Consider the following 19,993-nt stretch of genomic DNA (forward strand, 5'->3'; position numbering starts at 1 on the left):
CGGGGGCGGGAGGACTGGAGCCTTCAGCGCTCTCCCGGAGCTGCTCGCGGTGGCCCGTGGAGGCGGCGGGGATGTGGTAGGTTGCGGGGCATTTGGAAATGGGGTGCTAATTGTGTGGGTGCAGGGGAGCACCGAGTGGCCTGGGCTGGCGGGAGACCCTAAAAGGTTACCTGCTGCTGAAAGGAAATGTAAAGAGCGAGTGCTGGGCGCTCGTGCTGGGACCATTGGCCGAGCTGAGGTTAGTCTTAGCTCCTCTTCATGATCGCGGGTATCTCCAGTCAGCTTCCGAGGGGTCTGCGGGTGAAGCGCTTTTTTTAAAATTGACACACACACACACACACACACACACACACACCACTTGTGGCAGGTCTCATTTGGCCCTTTATCTTGGAAGGTATAGTATTACTGTTGGATGTCTATTTGAAAGATACAATTAGAAGATCTTAATGCCACTGGGGATTGAAGGCACAGGGTGGGGTTTGGGGAGGTGGAGGGGATGAGGAGTGTGACAGACTGGAGGACATGAGGACCGAAAGAAGTGGGGAGCAATGGAGTGAATGCTTTCCCTGGGAGTCAGGGAGAACCATGCCTCCCTCCCTCCCTCCCCCTAAGCTAGACAACTCCTGCCCACACAGCTCCTTTGTGTTGCACGGCGAAGCCGGTGAGCCCGCACCATTCCCAATCCCATCGCCAGCCCCCTCCAGCACCTTCTGTCCTCCTCCTGGAGTCATTAAGGATGCAGGACTAGTTTCGGATCCGGCGGGGAAAGAGGGAGGGAAGTCCATTAACATCCCCATAATCATGGCACCCCGGCTCGTGGGCCATTAGATTGGTTTCCGAAGGTCTCTAGGCTAACTGGTTGGCCGAGTCCAGACGGGGGTTGCGGGCATGAGAAGGTGTAGAATGTCTTTAATGTGTGACTTCACAGTAACGGGGATGGCTGCAACCTTGCTCCATGGTACTACTTCTTGGCCATCGGGCCGAATAAAGGACCCGCCTCCGCCCTCTCCTCTCCCTCACCGTCTCCTCCCCACCAAGTCACAAAGCCTGTGGGCTGGGCGAGAGGGGGCAGCGCAGGCAGCGCAGGGAAGGGGTCACTTTCTCAACTCCCGGGAATTGGCTTCAGAAGGGAACCATCTGCGACTCCCACGACTCCCACGTTCCTGTCGAAGTTCCCCTTCAGAAAGAATTAGGAGGGAGGGGGTGCGGTGAGACATAAAGATCCTCCACCTGCTCCTTTTGGTGACTTTCTCAGCACACTTTCCACGCATCGCCTCTACCTGCATTGGTAACTAGGTCAGCAGGTGCCTATGCGTACCTGTATTCGTTGCAATGTGCCTCTTGATAGATGTCAAGCAATTTGTATGTGAGCATATTTGTACCTGGACCAAATTTCTAAGCACAATAGAGATTTTCTAGCGTGGGCGACAAGAGTGCATTCCAGCGAAAGCAGGACACGTGATCTCTCCAACCGGGGAGATACAGTATTAGGAACTCGATTTTCTTTGTTCTAGGCTGAGCCTATGAGATGCTCAGTATCCGAGTTGCTAAGTCCTCTTATAAGAGGGGAAAATATTAAAGTTGATGGGAGTGGAGGGGGGGGGATACATGGTGGAGAGCATAGGTAGATAGATAGATACCTGTGAACTGCTTGAACCCTCTCTGCTGCCCACCTCTCCCTCTCTTACCGCCCAGCTCCCACCGCGCCCCTCAGCCTAGCCAGCTTCCAATTTAAAAGTGAAGCATTCCTTCCCTGAGATGTGGTGGAAAAGTTCTCCAGCCCCTGCACACGTGGGTTCCCCAGCGCCTGGGAACCTGCTGGGATTAGCAACAGATTCTGCCACCTCCCCAGTCCAAGTGTCACGCCTCCATCCAGGCGACATTGAGCTGACTTCACAGACTCTAAGAGAAGCACCACACGATCCTCTTGCAAAAGGCAGTAGGTCAGAGTCAAATCCGTGCTTCTTGAAAACCATTGATCCAGGACAGGATGAGAAATTTAGCTAGGATGTAGGAATGATTTTATTTTTCTTTAAAAATTAGATGCTTAGGCCTAACGTATATAGAGGGTGATGTTTAGGTATGTCTGTGTTGGGACTCCTGGGGAGATTTCTCAGGCCTGTGGAATGTCCTGGCCTGTGATTATTAATCTCATGGAGGTAGAACTTGCTCTCGACCCATCATTTAATTAGAGTTACCTAACTTGGAGATTTCTTATTTTATTTTTCACTCCATGTTTTATAAGCCATCTTAATGGGCTGAAGTTTTTTAAAGTGTGGGCTATTTCTGTCCTATACTGCATTGCATCATACTAATTTGTTGTGGTAGGGGAAGCAGAGTCAATTTCCATGACATATTATGAAGTGAGAGTTTCTACATTTTATTTTTATACTTGACTGTCCAAGAAAAGATGTGTACTTACCATGGCAACCCTTGCATTCTCCATCACGTGTGCCTGCACATATGTGGCTTCAGAATTAGAAACAACTTCTTAAAGAACTAAATCTGTTTCAATTCCAGTTGCCATGTTTTAGTCAGAATTTTAGCACCACTTTAGGCTGGCATTAAAATTTTCTTAATTAAAATAGCATTTTATTTTCTTTTGTAAGCTTTTAATTTTTCTGTGTCCTCTATAGCATACAACATATTCATTAAAGTGTTTTTGTGTACATATAGTTTTGTTCACTTTGGATTTTTAAAAATTGTGAAGGTATAGTTAATATCACTGAATTTTTATCACTTACAAAAGTCATTAAATAACTATTACCCATGTGGTGATAATTCTCAAGGATTTTTTTTTTAGATCTATCTTATTTTCAGTATCTACTACATGGTAATAATTGATATAAAATTCTGATTTCTTTACTCACAATTAAAATGCCTACTTTATAGAACAGTTGAAAATTTGAAGATGTTATGTTTTAATTGATGCACCAAAATTACATTAAGTCAAACTATAATTTTATCTTCTGATAACTGTGGCCTCACTATAAGGGTGGATGACACATTCCATGATATTATAACTTCATTCCATACTCAAATGAACAGAGTGCACAGAGTAACCAACTATCAATAAATTACTATCTGAGTTATTTCTGTATTATTTGTTTGTTTGGTTAATCCTCACCCAAGGATTTTTTCCCCATTGATTTTTTTAGAGAGAGTGAAAGAAAGGCGAAGGGAGGGATAGAGATAAAAACATCAATGTGAGAGAGACACATCATCAATTGATTGCCTCCCACATGCACTCAGACAGGGACTGGGGATCGAACCTCCAACCCAGGTACACTCCCTTTACCAGGAGTGGAACCCATGACCCTTCAGTTCCTAGTCAGATGCTCTAACTACTGAACACACCAGCCAGGGCTCTGGATTCTTATTACATTTTTTTCTTCACATAAATTATTTTATGATTTTTGGAGAATTATTTATTTAAAGACTATATGTAGTTCATTGAGTGTAACAATTATAACAACCACGTCATCAATAAAAGACATTATTTGGAGTATTTTGTTCTTTTCAGTAATGAGTGCTTTGTACAATATCATCCATATTCCTTTTCAGGTGAGTTCAGTAAGTCATGTAAATTTGCAAGATGACTTTGGGAGAAGCGTCAATTTAAGTCTGTGACACAGAATAGACCTTTAGTTTGTGCCAAGCGAACTGACCATTCAGTAATCCATATCTCCAAGGAAAGATACATTGGAGATGATTCTAGGATCTTCTGAGAACTTTTCACTTTGAATCTCTTTAATCTAGGGGCCAGATCAGTATTCAGTGGAGGGTTTTTAATGCCTCAGAATTTAAAATGGAAATTTAATATTAAAGCACAATCTGACCATGTAGTGTGGCAATTAAATTCTATTCTGAGGAAGCACAAAAGCAGAAAGGAGATGCATAGATGGTAGTTTAAGCATATGTATTAAAATAAGGGATCATAAATTATAAATGGAAACTCAAAACTAGAAGTAGCACTGAAGATCAACAGTGTTTGGAAGATCGTGGCCACGTAATATTTTCCTTTATGAAGATTTTACCTGTGGTTTGTGAATCAGCTTTGCATCATTAAAAATGTTCATGTTTTTATAGAAAACACTGTAGTGCGTCCTTCTGAGGTAGTGAAAGAAGAATAAGAAAACCTTAGGTTCCTCCAGAGTTAACGTGTGATCTTAGGTAACATAAATCAGCCTCTGTTAATGCTATAAAATAGAGGTAGTAATAAATGCTATTTTATTGTCCTTGTGCATAGCAAATGCTAAGACAGAGTAGTATATGAAAAGTAGTTTGGACAATTTAGAAGAGTTTAATAAACTTTTTGATACAAACCAGTTTTCCTATACTGATGTATGTGTGTGTGGTTGTGTATAGTGATGGCATACTATATTTTTAAGGTATGCCATTTAAGTAGTTAAATATGTATATTTCCTATCTTGGAATTAGGTGGTTACACTCAGAAATCCATGAGCTCTTGTAATCAGGACCCATCCCTTGTCATCTTACTTCCTTAGTGCATGAATTGTAATCACAGTCATAACAGCAGCTACCTGTTACTAAACACCTACCATGAGTCAGGTGTTTTGCTTCAAAGTAATCTTGTAGGAAGCATCAGTCACCATTTGAAAGTTTAGAAAACCGACTCAAAGACAACAAGTGACAAGTCTATTTAAAATAGCTAAAAAGTGGTGATGATTTAAACCCAGATTTGGCTCTTGTACCTTTTATTTTTCATACTATGCTCATTCCTTCGTAGGCACACATTGGTGATTGTTAAATAACTGAAACTTATAGATCATAAAGCTAGTTCCTAAAGAATAAAGAAAAATTAACATTTTGAACTAGCTTTTCAAAGTGATCTAAATATTGGCAATAGTTCACCATATTACTTTTGTGACCATTTAATATTAGTACAAAATATACTGGTGTTTATCTTCTTGGCATAATTCATGGCAGAAACATTTAATAAGCTATTACAACCTTTCATATGAACGTACATTAAGGAAGGTTTCAATAAAGCAAGTTTTGAGTCAATAGCTGTCATATCTAGTTTGAAACTGGTGACATATTTGATATATAAGCCTCTGGAGAATTATTGTATGTGCTATTTAAATTATTAACCACGATTGAAAAATTATCATTTGTTATTCAATGATATATGGAAAATTATTAAGTAAATTTAATAACCCAAAGGATTTTCTGCACACACTCATTTTCATCCCATTGTTCAGTTTCATAAATTACTTAAAACCTCTATACAAAATATTATTTTACTTAATACACATGAAAGCAACACTAGTTACCAAAAATGAAGTATTGAAATTTACATTAGCATTGACATGATCTATTTAAATATTTTAACAATGGAGTAGAGTAGATGCTTACATTGTTTAAGGAATTAATTTACTGACTTCTTAAAGATGCCTTTCCTTCAGTTGTGCCAGAGTATTTTTGCTCCACATGAAGTTCAGTAAGGCTGAGAGCATACTGAACACCAGATACTGAACACATGGTAGTGATACCATGCCCAGGGTAGTAGCATAACAAATTTGTTAAGTGAAAACAAGGAACTTGTAGAATACATGTAAATGTATGTGTGTGTGTGTGTGTGTGTGTGTTGTATTTTTTTTTGGGGGGGGTGTTCAGGTAGAATTAAATTTTGTGCTATTCAAGAAGTAAAGTTGTCTGAAAACAAGTGAGAAGCTATAAGTGGCAATCACAGGGAAGAGGTAGCTGGCCTGAAAAGAAAAATACTGATAGTGTATGTCCTATCATTATGAGACTGTCAGAGGGAGAAAGAGAGGGCAGTAATGTAAATACAGAGCTAGCAGGAGAAAAGATAGGAAGAATAGTTGAAAAAGAGCTGTTTGACTTAATTCACCAAGAAAAAATATTGTAGCTATTTAGGCTATTATAATATTGAAAGAGATAAAGATACTTTTGTGTAGTGGCAAAATATTTATGGCTGACTGGCTGTATTATCAAATTATTTGGCAATAGAAGGAAAGGCAAGAAATGTGCCTTACTGAGACAGTGCCTAAATGTTATGAAGACATTTGTTGCACTAAAAAGGTAAATGATGGACACAAAGCTAAAATGTGTCAGCTAAATTTAAAGACTTAATGTGACACAAATGGTGTAACTAAAATAATTTAAAAGTAGGAGCAATTAGACTTTTTAAGCAGTAACTGCTCATGTGTTCTGTATCTAATACATACACCATTATAATTCTTACCATAAGTAAGCATCCTATAGTCCATAGGATGGTGGTGCACCTCAGACCACATATTTTGAGCACTGACATCACATTAAATATTTACTCCAGTGTTATTCTGAGTCAGTGTAATTGAAGACATGAAAAAATTTTCTTCAAGTGTGATTAATTTCTCAAGACAATTATAAAAGTTATCATAATTAAATCAAACACCTATTTAAACTTTCAGTGATTGTTAAATATTAGCAATGTCCTTAGGGCAATACCATATTGTTGAACATTGGGCATACCACACAGATGCACACACACAGCTGAAATTGCTGTTTTATAATACACACACACACACACACACACACACACACACAGCTGTAATCTTACTATTTCATAAGTTCATAACACTTTAGAGATGGAAAATTCTTGAAAAGGTCTTATTTTACCAAAGAGGAAACTGAGCCAGAAAAGTTTGGTGGTCTTCTTCTTCTTCTTCTTCTTCTTCTTCTTCTTCTTCTTCTTCAGAGAGAGAGAGAGAGAGAGAGAGAAAGAAAGAAAATGAGAGGAAGGGAGAGGGAGAGAGAAGAAACATTGATGTGAGAGTGAAACATCCATCCATCAACTGCCTCCTGCACACCCGCTACTGGGAATCACACAACCTGGGCATGTGCCCTGACTGGGAATAAAACCAGAAACCTTTTGGTGTACAGAACAATGCCCAATCAACTGACCCACACTATCTAAGGCTAAGTTTGCTTTCTTGCTGAATGGCACACAACAATTAGTGACAGAAACAGAAATGGAACTAGATCTTTCGGCTCCCAAACTCTATCAATAAAACCATACCCTTGAAACTATTGGAGTTCCTTTCATCTGAGCAAAGGGAAACAGGGAAAAGAACTTTAATCCAATAAATTCAGTTAATGAAGCAGGCCAATATGATGACCCCACACAAATACATTTTTTTCTCATTTCATTTTTGGCCTGAATTTTGGCCTGCGTTTTTATTTGGCCTAACATTTTATGGGTAATTGCTTTATCTCTCCATTTGAATTTGACTGCCTAGGCAGTTTAATGCTATAAATTTAACATCTATTACATATTCTATTTTTAAAAGACACTTATTTTTGCCCTGGCTTGTGTGGCTAAGTTGGGTGAGTATCATTCCGTGCACCTTAAAGTTGCTGGTTCGATTCCCTGTCAGGGCACATGCCCAGGTTGCGTGTGGGCTTGATCTCCGGTGGGTGTGCATGCAGGAGGCAACTGATTGATGTTTCTCACACTGATGTTTCTCTCTCTCTCTCTCCCTCTCCTTCCTCTCTTTCTAAAATTCAATAAAAATATTTTTAAAAAGATACCTTTATTTTAGAAAAATTAAATTTATTTCACTAATATTAAAGCACTCTAAATTTGGATACTATACCCTTTTAATGAAAATTAAAATCTTCTTTTAAATTATTTTAGTATCTTTTTAGTATAATGCCAACTAAATGAATTTTCTTCTAAATTTATTAACTTCATTAAAGAGCAATTAATGAGTTTTCTTACCAAAAACAAGATTTACTGTAAAGTTATGCCTTTCTATAAAATATTGTCTTAAATATTAATTAGGAAAACATTATAATCAAGAAAATAAAATATGATACATTTGGAATTTATTAAATATACTCATTTCTATGAAATATTTTTGCATTACAAAGTTACATTTTGAAGGGTCCATTGAAATAATAAGTTTCCCCTTACCACTAAATACTGTTTATATATCTGTCACGCTTTCATAAGATGAATTTAAAATAAATGTTTCTCATTTGGTGTTTTTTTTCTAATGCTAATATTTTGAGTCCACTCTTTTTAGAAGCTTCAGTTCTTGGAAAATTTAGGGCAAGATGTTTTAGTCCTAACTGCTAAAACATATTAATAATACTTTAAAATTATGTACTTCTCTTAAAATATGTATTTGGTTTATAAACAATAACATATGGAAATAGTTACAAACAAAAGCCTTGATTAAACAAGACATACCTACATAGTCACATATAATAGCCCCCTAAAAAGCAAATTAAAATGTCTTAGTACAGCAATAATGTTTAAAATTGAAAAAAAAATATGGTAACTGCATTAGTCTATTACAGATCAGTGCATTAGCTGTGCTTTTCATTTGTAGATTGGTTCTATTCATGCCAGCTTTCCGTGTACTGTTCTGGGACTCGTGGGTGTGATAGAACGGAACATATTTCTGTATCTGTGACTACAATCCCACACACCATTTTACAGGACAAATCCTAAATGTCCTAGACTAGGTGGTAAAGAGAAGACACCGTGTCTTCTCTTTACCAGTCCGGGGTTTGAATCACCTCCATAATGAAACCTGTTTTATGTTTCAAAGTATCTAACTTCATTTAATGAGCTTATTTAGTCTTATGCTATAAGGTGTGAAGGGCATTTTGTGTTGCCCCCTCGCTTTCTTGCTTACCTGCTTGCTTTTTCTACTTGCACATAGTTAAGGTTTGCTTCCTGCAGACAGAAAGCAAGCTGCTGAGACTCAAAACAGTAGCCTCCAAAGTGGGTTATGAACGAGGGAAGAGAGGTGCAAAGGTGATTCATTTTTGTGCTTTGGCACAAGAAGAAAGTACTAGAACTGCAGCGCATATTTATTTTTATATTAAAACTGTGAGGAGAATAACCTTAATTAATAGTTAATAAATATATGGATTAACAGGATCACATTCTATATTGAGATTGGGATGCATGCTTTTTTATGAACATGTATTAGAAAAACTAGGAAGGCAATGGGTAAAATTGAGAACGCATTTATCTTAAAGTCTAAAATGTGCTGGTGAGTAAAAACATTAGAGCAAGGCTTGTATGTAAACAGTGTTTAGAATCCTTTTTTCTAAATATAATTGTATATATGTCAAGCTTTTAGGCTCTTTATGGATCTCACCCTAAATAGACTCCCTGAGCCACGCCAAGGGCACCAGTCTTCTGTAGCAGTTGGCAGGATATATATCCTCTCCACTGTTCATTAATTAGCATAAATTCAGCCCTGAGGACATGGTTTTATGGTGGCTGCTTAGGGAATAACATGCCAGTCTCTTTGTAATCGTTTTAGGAATGTGATTGTCACTTCTTTTGGCTCTGCATGGGTCCAGGACAGGGCCAAGCCTCAAGGGTACTCTTCTTTGCATGTGTAAAGTTATCCATAATTTTCAGAATTGACTTTGTTCTTAATCTTTCCTTTTCCAATGTAGAATTTATTTGTATGATTATGTGTGAAGATAACATAGGAATGCAGATAAAAAGAAAGTTGAATTTAGATTCTGGGTATATGGATGAATATTTTCTTGTCTTGAATGTCCCTTGTTTTTATGTTATTGCTTAACAATGGATAAAATAGGATCTAATGATAATATTTGAGGGCAGAACATTTTATTGGGACTCAAGAATTACAGCCTGGCCCTGGCCGGTATGGCTGTTTGTTGAGCATCATCCTGTGCACCTAACTGTTGCCAGTTTGATTCCCCATCAGGACACATGCCCTAGTTGTGGGCTCGATCCCCAGGAGTGGGCGTGCAGGAAGCTGCCAATATAAATTTTGCTCTCACATCTATATTTCTCTCTCCCTCTCCCTTCCTCTTTCTCGAAAAATCAATAATAATAATAATTACAGTCCGATAGGTTCACATTGTAAAAAATATTATAGCTTCTAGTATTTACTCTGAAAAGGAAGGCAACAAAAAACTCTATAAATGCCATTTGAAGGGTTTTACACACTCTTCTGGATTTGAGTCACGGAAGATACGTTTTAAAAAATCCTCACCCAAGAATATGTTCTTATGAATTTGAGAGAGAGAGAGAGAGAGAGAGAGAGAGAGAGAGATGAGAGAGGAACATTTGGTTGCCTCCTGGATGCACTCCAACTGGGATTGAACCCCGTAACCTGGGTATGTGCCCTGAACACTGGGAATCAAACCCTCAACCTTTCTGTGTCCCAAACAATGCTCCAACCAACTAAACCATGTGGGCCAGGGCAAGACACTTACTCTTAAGCTGAGTAAAGATCACTATTAAGTTGGTAAATTCTTTTTAGAGTGCTTTGTTGGATAAAAATAGGTAGTTGAATGAAACTTTAGAGTTTCTTAATTACTCTTTTTTTTTAAACAAACCTTGTTATAAATGATCAAACCCTTCAATTGTATGATTTGTGTGATCTCCTAAAGATCACTTATAGTTGGTCTTTTCTGGGATGCTTCAATTTTTGAATATGCTTTCTTTGTAGCATCCTTAAGTAATTGTTTGTTTAAATGGCTGTCTCCAAAACCAACACATATACATAGTAGCCCATTTGATATTTTATCACTAGCAAACTAGCTCAAAAAAGCATAGTATGTGAATGAGTGATTTCACTTCTGCTTCTGAATGCCTCTAAGTGACTCTCCCAGCCATTACTGTGGTTCCCCTCAACATCTGCCTTTTCCTTTCTGATAACAGCATAAGATTGTACTTCCCAGTCCCTCTTTGAAGTTAGGCTGGCATGTGACTTACTTTGGCTAATGCAAGAGGAGGAAAAAGTAAGGTGTGTCTCTTCTGAGTAGAAGTATTCATGATCCAGTGCACTCCTTTGCTCTTCCCCTGATGTAGCAATTACAGAAGCCTGTGTCACGATGGAGCCTCCATCAGCCTGGTCTCTGAACAACTAGTCATCCTTACATACATGTATTCAACATGTAGCATGAGCAAGAAACAGGGTGCTGTTGTGTTAAGACTTGGGGACTTGGGGACGGTGTTTGTTACTAAAGATAACTGAGCCTTCCCTTCCTCTCAAATTCATTGAGTGAAATTCTAGTGAAAGTGGTACCCTGATGTCCAGTTTATGGCATCATAATGACAGCGATGTTATATATAAACATGCCTCTAATTTAGATTTTTAATAGAAAAATGCATCCTATTTTATGACTGATTGAAATTATAATAATTAACAAAGCTATATTCAAAAGATACAGAGGTTGATCTATTTGATAAAATTTTATAGATTTCAAGCAGTATGACTTTCTCAGTTTGTAATCTTGTATACACTCATATTTTGATACTCCAGAAGTCTAAGCACTCTGCTACTATTCTTGTATAATGCAGTAGTGACTCCTCTGAGTTATAAAAAAAGAAACCCTGCAGGTTAATACATATATTCTCATTCTGTAGATTATTGGGACAATATTTATAACAAACAATCTACCACACCTATGGAAATCAGCAACATTTTCTCAGTTTAATAAATTTTACTCAAGTTCATGCATTTATTCATGCATTATTTCTAAATATTTATTGTGCTATTGCTCTGTACCAGGCCCTGTGCCAGGTAAGGCTGATTACAAATGAGGCCCTTTATTTCATGGTGCTTATAATCCAAAGGGATAGGCAGATATTGAACAAATAACCACTCTAAGGATATATAATTTCAAGTTATGATAAGTACTAAGAAGGAAGAGACCAAGGTACTGAGAGTGAATATAATAAAGAGCCTGGGCAGGAGAAGTAGCATCTCTGATGAACTGATTTTTTTGTTTGTTGTTGTTAATCCTCACCCAATGATATTTTTCCATTGATTTTTAGAGAGAGAGCCAGGGAGGGAGGGTCAGGGAGAGAGAGAAACATCTATGTGAGAGAGAGAAACATGGGTTGGTTGCCTCCTACATGCAGGATCATACCTGCAGCCCAGGTACATGCCCTTGACTGGGAATTGAACCCAAGACCCTCCAGTCTGCCGGCCAATACTCTAACCACTGAGCAACACCCGCCAGGGCTGAACTGATACTATATAATAAAAGCCTAATGTGCTAAGTGTCAGGTCATCCGGTTGGCTTTTCAACCAATCCAAGTGTAATATGCTAATGATATGCTAAGGCCAGTCAACCACTTGCTATGATGTGCACTGACCACCAAGGGACAGACAGTTGATCGGTAGACCAGTCACTATAACGTGCACTGACCACCAAGGGGCAGATACTCCAACTGGTAGGTTAGCTTGCTGCTGGGGTCCGGCCGATCAGGACTGAGTGAGACAGATCAGACATGCCCTAGAGCTTTCCCATTGTCCCTCCCCAGATGGCCAACCTCCTGCATTCTGTCCTGGCCCCAATCGTGCACCGGTGGGGTCCCTCGGCCTGGCCTGCACCCTTTTGCAATCCAGGACCCCTCAGGGGATGTCAGAGAGCCGGTGTTGGCCCAATCCCACAGGCCAGGCTGAGGGACCCCAATGGTGCATGAATTCGTGCACTGGGCCTCTAGTATTTACATAAGACCTCTAAGTTGATAGAAGTTACCAAGGCAAAAAAAAGTTACCAAGAGAGGGAGCAGGAGGATTCCAGTTGGGCAAATGGCATATGCAAAGACTGCAAATCCTGAGAAGATAGTGCAGTGGAAGACAATGCCATTGAAAAAAGGCTGGATATTAGGGAGCCGGGAGCGATTGGCATAATATGAGACAGGCATAAGTCAAATTCTCTCAGGATTTATTGACCAGTTTAAAGAATTAAATATTTTTATCCTGCACGAAGTCATTAACCTTTTTTTAAACAGAAGAAGGCCAGCGTGGAGGAAGGGATTTATAAATTAGGAGATGTTTACAGTAGTTTAAGTAAGTGATTACCATATCTTGTGCTTGCATTTTGTGAGTGGAAATGGAAAGAGGTAGATAGAACTGAGGTATGCTTTATACAACCTGTTGGATTCATTGTTGAATTGATAATGGGATAGGGCTAATGAGAAAAAGTGTGGTATGAAGGATAATTCTAAGATTTCTCACAGAAATAACTGGATACATGGAGGTACAATTTATTGTCTGGAGAATCTTGGAGAGGGAGCTACTCTATTCGAGTAAAATTAGAACATTGCTACTAACGTGAAGGAAACTGAACGACTGGCTGACATACTGATAAAACATGAATCAGAGCATCAATTTATAAAATTATAAACACCCTATATAAAATTACTGGAAACATAGTGGATACTTTTGAGGGGAAAATAATTAAAGCCTCTTTTTAAGAAAAACTGTTTTCAATAAATGATCATTGGGTATGCATTAGAGTGACTCACTCTATATCGCCATCTTGGTTTTCTTTTTCTTTTACTTATTTATTTATTTTGGCATGAAAAGACAACATGAATGCATATCCATCCTTTCTGAATACTAAATTCTTCCATCTTTTTTTCCATTATGCTTTATAGTTTGGAAAGAACAACTTACTCCTGATTTTTTTATATTTGTTTTCTGTAATGAGCAGAAGAGTGGGTATAGTTTTAAACAATCTAGCTCAGGTACTCTGTATCCTCTTATAGCCCTGTATCTATCCAGATAGCCATACTGTTGATCTCTCTGGTCAAGGCCACACACATTTGCAGATATCTCCATGTGGTCCCTTCCCGAGAGCCCTTCCCATTTATAATATCCTGATGCTAAGTTCTGTCATTTAGGACACACTGTAAATTGCTGCCCAGAGAGTGCACATATTAGTAAAGTGATAATCCTTTATTCATGTACACATTACCGATTCATTATTTTGGAATGTTTTCAGCTTCAAGTTACCAACAATGAGTGGCTTAACTCTAAGATGCATAGTTATTTTACCCCCTCCTCCAGTTAGCACTTGCAGTGGTAACTAACAATTCCAAAACATTTCAGTGGCTTACAACCCCAAACATTTATTTCTCACTTACGGATGTATGAGGCAGCCATAACTCTGCTTGGCTCTGTTCACCCAAGCATCTCACTCCAGCATCCAGGCTGAAGGAGTAACCCTTATCTAGGATGTGTTGTTGTGGAAGAGGGCAGAAGCAAAGGGCCAAACTGACCCACTCAATTCAGCGAAAGCGTCTACTCAGACATAGCATATTTTATGTCCTTTGACAGTCCATTGGCAAGAGCAAGTCGCATAACCCAGCATGGAATGGCAAGAAAGTGAATGGGTAAACATCCATGCTGGTATCAAGGCCCAGTGATGCCATTAGGTACTCTAACTCTTCCCAAATCATTGTCTTAGCATTTATACTCTGAAAGAGTTTTCCTACCATAACATAATCACCTTCAAGTGGACTGGCACCATAGATAATAGCAGTGGTGGGTATCAATTTTGAGTTCTTTAGCCATCTCTCTCTCTCTCTCTCTCTCTCTCTCTCTCTCTCCCTGTCAATACTGCCCCCAGCATACAGATTTATTTAATATAGTAGTATTTGTGATTATATTTTGATTTTTCTTCTCTAAATGACTTGAAATGCATTTTACAAATTTCTTAAATAAATTACTTTTGCTATATCCTGCTATTTCCCTAGCATGGGGCACTTAGATAAAGTAACATTCATCTTGAAAGTTAGGTTAATAGCAATTCAAATTTGGCTTGGGGAAACAGAATACCATATCTTCTTAAGCACCGAGGCTTAGTTATGAAACAGAATTTTATTTCTTTTTGAAAATCTGGAGGATATATGGAGTAATTTAGATTTTAAGAATGGATGTACTTTGGGACTTTCAAGATAGTTGTCAGCTGATAAAGCTATATTCTGAAGTACCACTTAATGTTTAAAACCTTTTATATTTTATTTTTGTTTGGTTCTAATTTATCTAGGACTTTGAGTTATAATCATTGTGTATTTCATGAACCATATTTTCACAAAGAAATTTTTATTTTTTTCAAACAAATTAAAAATAGGACTATTTCCAATTAAAATAATTTCTTCAAAAGTAAATGAATTAGATCATTCATGTTTGACCTCCTGTGGTATTTGGAAACCACTTCAAATGGTAAAACAATCACCACTAGATAAGTGGTTTCAAACATTTTTGTCATTGTGAGCATTTTTATCAAGTAAAATAGTAAAAAAAATTTAATGCATAAATCAAAGACAAGAAAAACTGCTATGTTTGAAAATCACTATTTTTATATTCAAGAATTACCATTCTAGAGTATAATTATTTTAATTTCTCACTTCCTATTTTAACAGAAAAATACTTTATCCCCAATTGCAGAATTTGCGAGAAAACATAGGTATCATTTATTTCCAGCTATAAATAATCAACAAATTTAGAGTCAGGCAAAATTATTTGAATTACCTTATGAGCACAGATAGGGTTGCACTGGATTAGCTCTTCTTCTTTTTTTTGACTGACAGAGCGTGACATCCACACAAAGACTCCCAGAGGGTTTCACCTTATCACACCAATTATCAGTGTGTATTGCAGGCCTCTCCAAGACAAAAAGGTATTTGGGACTGCCAGTGCCGCCTCTTAATGAATATCTTCTGTGCCCAGCTAAGTAAGCAAAATGGTAGAGAAAGCACAACGCCGGGATAATCTGAGACAGATGAAATGATTTACTCATTTTGCTGAATATGGCTCATTAGGATGGCTTTTGTTTTTGTACTTGTCAGGGCCTGGGATCACTTACTTCCCTCATCCTAAATATCCTATTGAGACTGCTTACAGTTTTTGTGAAAGTGGACTCCAGGCTGAGCAGCAAAAACACAAACAAACTAACAAAAAAACACACTTTAGAGGCAAAAGTGGACAAAATGATTATTTTCTCAAGACTTAATTCCTCTATTATCAAAAAAAAACAAACAAACAAAAAAACACACTTTAGAGGCAAAGTGGACAAATGATTATTTTCTCAAGACTTAATTCCTCTATTATCCCATTTTTGAGGGTATTTGGGGGCTCTTCTATTTTACATGGAGTTCCTGTTACTCCTGCTGGCCAACCCATATGACTCTCTTGCCTTCAGCCACCCTGATATTGAATTATTTTATCAAATATCTGTCAAAATTTTATTTTTCTGGCATCTGTCGTTTAGTGAGTGAAATGCATAGTAAAATTGCAGTCAGACCAAAATTATGGTTTAAATAATTTCCCATTTCTTGCTAGGCAACCTTAGGACAGTTCATTTTGACGCTCATCATAATTTATTCATCCTTGAAATGAACATAACAATGCCCATTTCACATAAATGTTGTGATAACTACATAATTTATGTAAAAAAAACACACATCTAGCACAATGTTGCCTTAGGAATACTTTGGACATGCTACTCAAATCACCTTATTTCCTTCCCTTTGAAAAGGGTCTATTGACTTGCCTTTATATTGGGATAAAGTCAGAAATCCATAATTTTCCCCTTAAGTCTAGTTGGTATCAACACTGCAGCTCCACTTCCTACATGCCCAAGAATGTTAGTCTTCTTTTAGTGCCTTGAAAAGGCCTTATATTCTGCTGTTCTCATTGGCTGCTTTCTTCACCCAGTTGACTCCTATTCTACCTCCCTTTTCACTTCCTGTGGAAATCCTCTGCTCTCACATTCTGTTTGGCACTGTGCATATAGCAGAGTGCTACACAAAGTGTTCCATACATGCTCACTGAGTGTGGATTGCCATATTGATCTACAATTTTATCTTTCTCATCCTTGAGATGTTTTATCTCAACCATTCACAAAAATGCTTCAAAATGAAATTGCGTAAAATAGAATAAAAGGAGAAGGAAGGAGCTCACATTTGTTGGAAGCTCAATCATTTCAGGAACTCGTCTAGGCATGCTGCATATTTTTTTTTTCCTCATGTAATCCTCATCAACACTGATAGCAAGCATGATTTTTAGGGAAGAAATAATAGATATGTATCATTAAGGTCTTTGTGTCAGATCAAGAGGAGGAAGGGCAGCAAGCCCTTTTTAATTAATTTATAGACTAAAAAAGTACTTTTTTGCTGAAAAGCTACAGAATAACAGGAAAGTTTTATTACATAGGAAATTTTCATGTTGTAGAATATTTTAATCTTTTTTTTTTTAGGAATACAGTTACCTTTTGTATATCTCAGGCTAGATAAAACACAAAGCTTTTGAAAAGACAATAAATAGTCTATATCTTGTACATAATTTATATATTTATAACTAAAGTCACTATTAAGAAAATAATTCCCATGACATAAGGAAGTACTTATGATGTCAATCCGCATTTGCACCATAAACACAAAAAGAGAAGCTTGGAAAGAGCCTGTGGATGCCAAGGTAAGTTGAGGATGATCCCAGTAAATATTTCTTAGAAGTACAATATGTGATAAAACACTCACAGCCAGTTAAATGAGGGCCACCGACCTTGTCAGAAAGACACAGCCGGCCTCCAGTGAGCAGAAAGAACTACATGAACTGTTACTAAGAAATACATTCTTCTAAAAATTGTAATTAGCAAATTGTTCTTTTTTATCTCACATGTTTTATAAGATAATGTCTTTGGTTCCCTAACATCCCAAATATGATAAATGTCAACTAAATAAAAATCTTTGCTCACAAAAAATGAATCTTAAAATGGAAGGACTGTGGACTCTTATAAGAAACTGCAGAAAATGGAGGGTTATTGTAGACTTAAATCTACTGTTATTAAATAGTGGATGTATTAAGAGCTGGTCTGAGACTCAGCCAGGCTTACTGTCTCCAGTTATGTTAGATGATAAACCAAAATTCCAAAATAAAATTATTTTAAGTTTTTGTCAATTTAAAAATATTGACTCACTTAAAAGTTTTCTTTCCTTCTACCTCCTTTCCAATGTGTAAGAATTTAATATGGTATTGTACTTGGACTTTCTGAGGTTATTTTCCCTCACCCATCTGTCAAATTAATCTTTGTGAATGCCTTTCTAGTAAAATTAATTTTCCTTCTGGGAGATCTCCAATAGTTCCCCACTGCTTATAAAAAGGTCTTAATTTCTGAAGTTGAAGCTCACAAGACTTCAAATTCCACTTACAACTTTTTCAAACTTATTCTCTCTTCCTTCTCTACACAAATATTCCACTCTGTGGAAACTAAGTTCCCGAAGAGACAAAGCTCCCTCATAAGAGTGTTTTAAAGATGACATAGGACAACAGATAACAAAGAGCAAGTAAAGATCCTACCACTGTGTGTTGAGGCTTAATAAATGCTAGTCCACCTACTGCTTGCTTTATTGAGTTCATATTTCCCTTAGAAATACCAGTGAATTAATTGCCCAAAGTCACAATGAAATGTATGTTCTATTGATTATAAGGACAAATGTGAAAGGATATGGTGTAGAATTTGTGGTCAGGAGCACTTCAACTAGCCTGGAACAGGCTGTAGCACTGTCTCCCTTCAGCTAGAAGGCTATGGACAGATTCGTCTTTCTTAGTCCTGGTTTCTGATATTTAAAATATGTCAAGTCTTCCTGTTCTGTTAAGGTATTAGGGGAGGATTAGGTGAGCTAATACATGCCACTTACATATAATAATTACAATAACTCCTTTTACAAAATTTTTGAGAGAGAGAGAGAGAAAGAAGGAGAGAGAGAAAGAGAGAGAGAAAGAAAAAAGGAGAGAGAGAGGGAGAGAGAGAGAGAGATCTGTTGTTCTACTTTTTTATGCATTCATTGGTTATTTCTTGTATGTGTCCTAACAGGGGATCAAACCCACAACCTTGGCATTTCAGGGCAACACTCTAACCAACTGAACAACCTGGCCAGGGCTATTCATTCCTGTAACTCTTGATAAATGTTACTTTTTATTGTCATTGAAAAATAAAATGTCCTATAACATTGTAATAAGTATGTATGGTGCATGTTGGTCCTGGAAATATCAGGGGGAACACTTTGTAAAGTATATGATTGGCTAACAATTATGCTATACACTTGAAACTAATGCAAAATAATATTGAGATTAAACTGTAATTGAAAAACAATTTTTAAAAAATATATAATTTTTAGTTAAGTAGATGCCAATATAAATAGGCTTTCATTGAACTATTAATGTAAAAAAAAGTCATTTTTACCTCGCTTTATTCTTAGCTTTAGTGGACATTACATAAATACTTGTTCTTTCTGTAAAATATTGTCCTGTGTTCATTACTAAGAAACAAAATCTAAGATCCTAAGAAATCTCATTTATTGTTAAACCTTGAACTTAACTGTTTTCTGAATTCTGAGAAACAAAACACAGACTCTACAAACTCCTAACATGTTCATGGTCTTTTTACAGTTGTATCTAAGTAATATCATTTATAGGCGATATTATTTAATACTAGAGGCCTGGTGCACAAGTTTGTGCACCAGTGGGGTCCCTTGGCCTGGCCTGCGGGATCGGGCCGCAACCAGCTCTCCAACATCCCCCGAGGGGCCCTGGATTGTGAGAAGGCACAGGCCAGGCCAAGGGACCCCACCAGTGCATGATTGGTGCCAGGGAGGGATGCAGGAGGTTGCAAGCCGGGGAGGGACAGTGGGAGAGCTCCAGGGCGTGTCTGGCCCATCTTGCTCAGTCTCAATCAGCCTGTCCCCAGCAGCAAGCTAACCTACTTGTTGGAGTGTCAACTGGTCAATTGTCTTCCCCCTGGTGGTCAGTGCATATCATAACAAGAGGTTGAGTGGCCTTAGCATATCATTAGCATATTATGCTTTGATTGGTTGAATGAACAACCGGACACTTAGCATATTAGGCTTTTATTATATAGAATATTTACCTGAAATAATATTTTGTCCATGTTTGTATAGCTAAATGCCTGCTTGCTGTCTGGGATATTTTTAAGTATGCATGTGTTAAATATGGTAATATCATAGAATACTTTACTGATAGATAGAAAATGTCTTCTTTCTTAAATCACTTCTCTTTGATTATTGCTTGTATTGCTTACTCAGCCATCCAGACTTAAAAACTCTTATTTTTTTAAATTAAATTAAATTTTTTCTTTATTGATTAAGGTATTACATATGTGTCCTTATTCCCCCATTGCCCCCCCCCCCTCATGCCCTCACCCG

The 19,993-nt window shown here is 37.6% G+C and overlaps 1 protein-coding gene across 6 annotated transcripts in view; it reads left to right on the plus strand.

Moving 5' to 3' along the window:
• LRRC7 (leucine rich repeat containing 7) overlaps positions 1 to 19,993 on the plus strand; it is a 498,579-nt gene that overhangs the window by 447 nt on the left and 478,139 nt on the right. The gene's annotated exons all lie outside the window — the stretch shown is intronic.

This window comes from Myotis brandtii, unplaced genomic scaffold (assembly GCF_000412655.1).
Source record: "Myotis brandtii unplaced genomic scaffold, ASM41265v1 scaffold36, whole genome shotgun sequence".
Taxonomy (NCBI): domain Eukaryota; kingdom Metazoa; phylum Chordata; class Mammalia; order Chiroptera; family Vespertilionidae; genus Myotis; species Myotis brandtii.